Source organism: Poecilia latipinna, unplaced genomic scaffold (assembly GCF_001443285.1).
Source record: "Poecilia latipinna isolate Pla-1442-1.1 unplaced genomic scaffold, P_latipinna-1.0 Scaffold3280, whole genome shotgun sequence".
In the NCBI taxonomy this organism is placed as follows: domain Eukaryota; kingdom Metazoa; phylum Chordata; class Actinopteri; order Cyprinodontiformes; family Poeciliidae; genus Poecilia; species Poecilia latipinna.
This window is the reverse complement of record NW_015115896.1, coordinates 44,704-53,088: the sequence shown is the minus strand read 5'-3', so window position 1 is coordinate 53,088 and position 8,385 is coordinate 44,704. Positions and strand designations below refer to the sequence as shown.

Here is an 8,385-nt window from a genome sequence, read left to right as displayed (position 1 = left end):
GCACACCGGACCGCACAGCGTAAAACACTCACAGAGTTCAGTTGATCTGTTTGGATCAGACAGATCCAACTGACTGATGAATTAGCGCAGATTTTTCTGCAGATGGGGACCAGGAGGAAGTGCGTTCAGACCCCAGCGGGTGAAGTGCTGGTAATTTAAGTGAAGTCGCTTAATTTAATTTATTAAAAGTTGTTGGGGCCTCAGTCAGTGGTTTTTGTCACTACGGAGAAAAATGTAGATGCATTTATCTGCTTAATCTGTAATGGAATCTGGATTCACGGTGAATATTAACTAAACCGCATAAAATGCGACTAAATAGCCGATGTTAATATGATTGTAATTTCATGGATAAAAATAGTATATGGCCGATTTTTTTATGTTGTCGGTCAAGATAACGGATAACAAAAAAAAGTCTAGCGCCACCTGCCGCCCTGACACCAACTCACACACATCTTCATTCATAGTTTTACTTGTAAATCGATTTTTCTTTTCTTGGACGTTTTGATGTTAACTTGTCGATGTCTCAGTTTTATTTGCTGGGAAAATCAATAAGCAGCTTGAGGTGACTCTGCTGCTCTCTAGTGGCGAGAAGCCGTAATGTTTGGCTGGTAACAATCGGAATGCATTGTGGGAGATGTAGTTTGTAGTCAATTCGTGCTCAAAACCTATTTTAAGTCAATCATCGGCCTATAAAATGCTGGGGCGGGCCACATAAAATGACATGGCGGGCCACTTGTGGCCTAGAGAGACACATAAACAAAACTTTCTTGATAGTTGTGTGCTTAAATATTTTTTATCAGTCAAACCAAAGCAGATTTTTTTTCTATATAGTGCCAAATTAAAGCAATGTTCAATGTTATTTAACCTTAAGAAGTATCCAGAGAGAGCAGTTTATTTAATATTTCAACTATTTGTTTATGGGTTCATTACATTTTGCCACAACCAACCCTTAGAGGACATTCATGGTCTTGATATGACCCAAAGCACAAAATAAGTTCTGACCCATGTAGAGATGAAAAGAAGATTTGCACAACACATTCAGGGTTCTAATTATTTTTGCTATAAGTATTTTATATTTTTATTATTATTTATTTCTTAATCCAGGATAATTCCAACACTGAATAAATTTACTCAGACAAGACTAGGTTTGTCTAGAATTTGCAGTAACAAATTACAGTACTTGATTCAGTCTTCCTTTCTCATTCAAAATCTTAAAAAGGAAAGTTGCTAATCAAATGTGTGAGTATTTCCATGGTAATGAACTGTTTCAAGAGTTTTGGTCAAGTTTCAGAGCTCATCATAGCACTGAAGCAACTCTCCTGAAAGTCACTAATGATATCCTCATAGCTCATAATAGACCTGTACCTGCGTTTGTTCCATTAGATCTCAGTACTTCATTGGATTCAGTCGATCACAGAATTGTCTTGGAAAGCTTCAGGGTTCAGGAGAACTGCACTAGTTTGGTTTATCTAAGAGGTTCCAGTTTGTCCCTAGTAATCATAAATCTTCTTGATACATCAGAGTTAATTGTTGCGGTCACAGATGCACTCCAACGCCTCCATAACGTTTTCAGTTCCCAGATACAAAAATGCATTGAGTACATTGTTTTCACGTCAATGCTCAGCATGAGGGATTGCTGCAAATTTTATGACTTCATGCAATCAACTGTCCCCTGTAACTCTGCCCGCATTGAGGAGGAAGCACCGTTGCAAAGTCAGTGACTTGATGCAATTGGCTAGGCTTCCATATTTGGAAAAACGTTTTAACAACTGGCACAGTACACTGAACCTAGTTGCATTGTTTTAGTAACAGAGTCAAACTGGAGTGTGTGTGATTGACTCCCGAATCTGTCTGCATGAGCATACTACAGCAGTAAAAATGTATCTGTTCTTTGCCAGGGAAAGAAAAATAGCACAAACAGCACTGTGTGCATGTTTTTAAAGTTTTATATACAGTATATATGTATATTTATATAAAATAGAAAGTCACGTAAGTCATTGAGGAAAAAAAAGCTCTGTCTTTAGGTCCCCGCCATGAAACATCAGAGCTGTTAAAGAACTCTAATGTTTTCGTCTCAGTTGCATCTTCAGAGGAGGCTGGGACAGAAAGTGCGTCTCGATGTGGGGTCTCCCAGAGGCAAAGAGAGCTGGTGGCTCCTCGCTTTGATGAAGACGGAGAACAAGGACGGAAGACAAGAAGAGGAGGGGAGGTGAAGGAGAAGCATTAGCGTTGGATTCCTTAGTGGGGACTTGAGTCCAATAAATGTTTCACGCTTTTGGCAGTTACAATGACAGAGGAGCTGCCTGCGTGTCTAGAAAATAACAATTCATTGAAGGACCAATCTGGCATCCTGAATGGAGTATTACACAATGAAATGAAAGGGCGAGGAGAAATGTGCAGCAGTATACTTGTGGACAGATGGAAGGTATGTGCACACGAAGACAGAGAGTACACAAGCAGCAGCTGACACTTGGCGTAGTTTCGTGTTTCCACCAAGCGAGGGAGCTGTTGGGTTTGGTTTCAGGGATCCCGGAGGGGTAGAAACAGGAGGCTGCCAAGACAAAAAATAGAGAGAGAGAGAGAAATAGAGAGAGAGAGAAAACAAAAAAACAAAGAGAAGAACAGAGATGAAGAGGAGGGAGGGAGAAACAGAGACATAGAGGAGGAGGAAGGGAAAAGAAGGAAACTGACTAGTACCTTCATATTCCATTACATCACTGCTTTCTTTGAGAACGCTTACGTCAGTGGGAAAGACTCCAATCACACTTTTTGGTTTGAGAGAAACACCTTCATCATGTTTTATCGCAACAACAAATCCAGTCCTCGACAGCCGAGGATGCTCTCCAAACGCAGCAGGAGATGTACGACGGCTGCCTCGACTTGTGAGAGTTGAGCTTCACCCCGCATCATATTTCACCCTTTAAAGTTTGAGAATGTGGCTTGTAAAGGTTCTGTAGCATTTGGCACAACATGGTGGATATTAGGCGGACTGGAGTTTTAGCTTGGTAAACATGAGAGCAAATGCATCTCCTCCCAGCTATTCTGGTGTTGACAGCTTTACTGCTCATCAGACTAACAGCACCTCTGCCCCGCTGCTGACGTGCCTGCTTACCTGCCTGCCTCCTCAGCACTTCAGCAAAAAGTTGTCTCAAAGTACCTGCAAAAGAAGCAGAGGGAGAAAGAGGCAGGAGCGTTAACATGCAGGGTTAGGGATAGGCAACGCTTGGCTTAGAATCCCCCCCCCACCACCACCCCACAGAGCCATTTTGTAAAAAACTGTTTATATTATGTAACTTATCAAAAACATTAGAAATTAAATGCTTTTCTGTATTATTTAGGCTAATTCCAGTCCAGCTTAAGTTGTACATTTTTTTTAATTAAAAGCTCATCGTCAGAAGCTCCACGTTCATAAGCTAAGACATTATTTTCAAGTTGCTTAAGTTTTAAAAAGAGATGCCCAGATCAAGTCTATAAATCGATATTAAGCTTGGTTAGACCTAGATTTAGCTAGTCACTGTCCTGCTGATGAAGCCTTGGGGCCACAACAAATTATTATTATTATTATTATTATTATTTTTAAGTAGTAGCAGTGCCTCCTATGCCATGCCATGCTACATGGAGAGGTATATCAAAACTGCCACAATCTGTGCCCACATTGGATGATACGTGCAGGACTTTGGTTTTTGTCTGTAACATTTCAAAGCACTGGTCTTCTGCTATGCTAAAGCAGCTCAGGGCCTCAAGGTCCCAGATAACCTGTTTGTGTGATTTTGCTGTAGCTGCGGTTATTCCACTCTCATCATCAATCATTAGGCTTTCTGGCTGGCTGTTTGGATCAGGTTTACCCTGCTGCGAACACATTTAATGCTCCAAGATACATGTGTGTGTGTGTGTGTGTGTGTGTGTGTGTGTGTGTGTGTGTGTGTGTGTGTGTGTGTGTGCGTGTGTGTGTGTGTGTGCGCGCGCGCATGGGCTCGTGCGAGGGAGCGTGGACGGTCCCGCTGCGAACGCAGACACGGCTACACTCGACACTGGACATCACAGCAGGCAGCACCTGCGAGATTGAAAGAGGCGAGAGCCGTGGCTGTGTGCGTGTGTTTGTGTGCGTGCATATGCGCATGTGTGTGTGAGAGAGTGGAAAGTGCTGCCTTAGGAAAAAGCTGGAGAGTGAGGAAAGGAGACAGGAGGAGGGAATGAGCGTATTCTCACATCAGCGAGCAACAAAGCGATGTACAGCAATACCTGGCTTACGTGTGTGTTCACACATGCACACGCAGTCACACACACTCACACACACAGAGTCACAGTCCAGGTGCTGTTGCTGGTGACTGTCTGTGATGAAGCAGCTAGTCTCAGGCAGAAATAGGTCAGCAAGCCTCTGGGCCTCTAGAGTCAGGAAGGCTGCCCTCTCGGTGTCTGTCTGTGTCACACACATCCTCAGCACACTCACCGCACAAACCTTCCAGTCAGAAGGTAACTCTTGTGAGTACTATTCAAGTATTTAGGGTTAGTCTGAGTATAATTAAGGCAAAATCCCTCTACCAAAATGTAGTTTTAACTGGTAAAATAATACACAGGAGAACCAGACCCAAACTTGATGGATTAGGTAATATTCCTTTACAGTTCATTTCAAAAGTATGCAAGCTTGACATTTTTGACATTTTGTCATGACAACCAGACTCCTCAAAGTATATATATATATTTTTTTTTTTTTATTGAGGCTGTTTATTTAACAGACCAACACAAAGTAAAAGGTTGTTGTAAGTCAGAAATTTCTAAAGTGTGGCATTTGTACTGACGTCTTTTTACTTTAATGCCACAAAATACAGGTCAGTTCTGGAAGAAAACCTGTTACAGGCTGAGGTGAAGGTTCACCTAGCAGCAGGACAACAACCTTAAGCATAAAGCCAAAACTACAATGGAGCCGTTTACATAACTGCCCTTAACTTGAATTGGCTTTTCTAGACCACTCAACGCATTTCACACCAAAGCTACAGTCGCTCAGTCGTAGTTACAATGCAGACACATATTTTGAATATGAATACCAGTAAGTATTCATGCGAGGGTTATGCCCAGGTGCTTATCAACTTGCCTCAGCGAGGAACCTTGAATTGTTAGAATGACCTGGTGAAAGTTCATTTCTAAATTCAAATGATGATGTGTGGGATCTGTGTCTTATCTTACAGAGACCGAGTCATTTTGCAAAAGTTTTCATCCCTTGAAGTGCATTTTTTATATGCAAAAATAAAAGTGTCAAACTTTTCCCTTTTATTTACAAAACAACTCCCATAGTTTGCTTGGTCTGTCACATATGTTCCCATTGAAATATATGCAGTCATAATGTAGCAACGACACTGTATATCGATACAAAATTTAACTTTTCCAATAAACCGACAGTAACATGTCTAAAGATTTGACATTTTTGACCTGTTTTTTTTTTTTTTAAATATATAAATAAATCACCGACATTTAAAGCTCATCAAAGTCTGCTTTCCCTTTGTTATCTGCCTTCCAGTCACGCATCCAAACTGACGCAAACGAATGTCAACATTAAAATCCCCCCACCCTCCGTCTCCTCCAGTTTGTCTCATCCATATCTGGAACTAGGATTAGCAGCTATGGCCGGCACTTGGGAACGAGGCTTACCTGCGAGTGGGCGTCTCGTCCTCGGTCCCCCAGCAGAGGAAATGAAAGATTAGCCCGGCGCATAAACATTGCGAGATTACTTGCCAGAACGGATTAATAAATGCATGCATACAGTATTTGGAGTTTTGTGTTGTGCATCTTTAAGTGCCGAAGCCAGGACTTTCCCCCTCCGTGCTCGTGCATCTTTAAGATTACTTAGTGAGATTAGCTCCTCTGAGAACTGGGGTATGTTGAGCCTTATGAGAAGGTAAAAGGGACGGGGCGCAGGGATTTACTCAGCAAATCTAAAGTGACACGTAACAAACAGTCCCAACAGTGCTCCTTCATTTTATATTTGAATCAGAGCATTTTATTTACTTACCAGTTGTGTCCGCGTCAGTGTGGTAGTAGTGGCTGTTTGCTACAATCGATACCGCTATTTTTATTCTGTTTACGTTTAAAGTTCTGCCTCGTCAGGCAGTCGGCAGCTACTTGTTTGTCCTGAATCAATATTTTTGTTTCATTCTCACCTGCCAACTAATGCAGCTGGCTTTGCAAAAAGGAAAAAAAAAAAAAAGAGAGAGAGAGAGAACTGGAGTAAGTTATGGAGCTACCAAAATGAACAGATGAGTTACAATGCTTTGCAAGATTAAATTTACACGCCTAGAGCTTTTTCACATTTTGCCATGTATTTTTCATGTATTCTATTGGGATTTTAGATGGACCAACGTGAAGAAGTGGATAGCTGTGAAGTGAAAGGGAAATGATACCTGGCTTTTACGAATAAAAAAAAAGAAAGTCTGACATGCATCTGTACTCATACCCTAAAAGGCTCTACCAGCTGTGTAGAAAGTGTAATTTCTATACTTTTCTTTGGCTCCGAAAATATCAGGCTCATTCACACTGAAAGGAGAACAGCAATGATAAAGTGTGGATGATGTCCAATTTTAGGTCTGTTCTTCTATTGGGCTAAGACATTAACATGCTTTAATCTAACCTCTTCCGTTGTAGCTCTGGCCGTTTGTCTGAAGTTGATGTCCAGCTGGAAAGTGAACCAGCCCTAGTCTCAAGTCATTTGCAGCCTCTAACTGTCAGAAATGTAGGTTAAAATGACGACCCGAGTGCACAGATAGGTACACAAAAACAGCAAGTAGGCAGAGTAAAAAGTAGTAGAAACATTAATGAAAGCCTCTCATAATTCATTATGAACAGTTTCTTGGCAGCAGCTGTTAAATGTTCTTTAATTAGGTTATATGATGTACAATGATGTCAGGGAAATATATATTAAAGAGAAGTATTTCGCCCTGAAAAGGCAGTCAGCTTAAGACAGCTGAAAGAGTAACTAAACCCCAAATCAACATTTTGTAAGTAAGCTGTATAGGTCCTGAGGTGCCTAAAGGTGCCTTCCGATCAAATTGCAACATTTTCTTGTAAATTTGTTTAATTCTGCAATATTTGGCCTAAAACCATCTTGAGGCTGCCCCTCCTTGAGTTGAAAAGTGGCTACTGCAGTACAGCTTGGTCACATTTGGGTTTAAAACCATCTCACTCACAACTCCTTGTTGTGAATCCGGAGTGGGAATTGTGAGCGTCGAAAGCATTGATCAATGGCGTTTTACAGCTTTGCAAATGTGTGATTCATTTGCACTACGGACACGGAGTGCAATGGGTCTTCTGTGACTGCTGGCAGTTTGCTGCAGGACGGCTGTGTGAGTCTGGCTGCAGTGGCTAGGAAGCGAGGACGGGCTTTGATTGACTGTGCCTTGTTTAAAGTAAAGGACAGCTCAGACAAGAAAGTGAGAAATCAGTTTAGATCATTTTAGATTGGTGGTCCGTATAAAGAAACTCGATAAAATCCTGGAATAAAATATAATATGAGCGAATCCTGGCTGTAAATCTGGTTTTGGTCCCTGGATACAGATCTCTTGACGATCTGTCAAATATTAGGTCAGGCATTTCAGAGGAACCTTCTTGTTGTTCGTTATTCTCCTGCTTACTGAGGGAGACATGAAGGAGCATCTTTCCCCTGCTTCAGGTTTCAAAGCCGTGTTACAGCTATGCACTGAAAACAAAGCAAATGTTTTCATCTTGACTTTTAAGAGAACCTACTTGCTATATATATCCCGTTGGCAGAGGGAAGATGACAGCTCTCTCTTCTGTGTTTCTTTCTGATTGAAAAAAAAAAAAATTAGGCAATCAGTCACTTTCTCACTGTCTCCGAGCATTCACTGGGGTGTAGCATCGGCACTGTTTATGTGTATGTGTGTGTGTGTGTATGCGTGTGTGTGTGTGGGATATCTGTGCATGTGTGTTTCAGTAGTCTGCTTTAATGACAGCTTCAACAAATCAAAGCAATATATAATAAAACATACACAATTGACATTTCATTTTAAGTAAGGTATCACTAAATGAAAGCTTGATTGATAAATTAGCTTAACATCTCTGCTAAAGACAAAGGGGATAGTTTGAACTTTATTTAAAGTGGAGTTCTGTGTAGCTGTAATCAGCAGACAGCTGGAGAACTCATCTAATGACTGATCAGACCTGGCAACATAAGATTTTCCTTTCTTAAAGGGATAGTTCCTGACCACCAATAAGGGTTCAGATTTCTCACTGGTAATACATTGGTTAGGACCTATGCTAAAAGTTTACATATGCCCAAAAGTCAAAATTGGCATATACCAAAAAAAAAAAAAAAAAAAAAAAAGGTTTTAAAAACTCTGCAAACAAACACTCAAACCCCACCCAAAACCAAAAAAC

At 41.0% G+C, this 8,385-nt stretch overlaps 1 long non-coding RNA gene across 3 annotated transcripts in view; it reads right to left on the bottom strand.

The window, feature by feature from the left end:
- Positions 1-805: 805 nt before the first annotated feature.
- Positions 806-8,385, bottom strand: part of LOC106940566 (uncharacterized) — a 40,730-nt gene continuing 33,150 nt past the window's right edge. The window contains exons 1-4 of one of the 3 annotated variants that reach the window (XR_001423138.1): positions 5,647-5,895; positions 2,698-3,157; positions 2,409-2,551; positions 806-2,160 (exon numbers count right to left, since the gene is read on the bottom strand). This is a non-coding gene — a long non-coding RNA (uncharacterized LOC106940566). Of the gene's footprint in view, positions 2,552-2,697; positions 3,158-5,646; positions 5,899-8,385 lie in introns of those variants that run through there. The other 2 variants (XR_001423137.1, XR_001423139.1) reach the window with 2 other exon arrangements.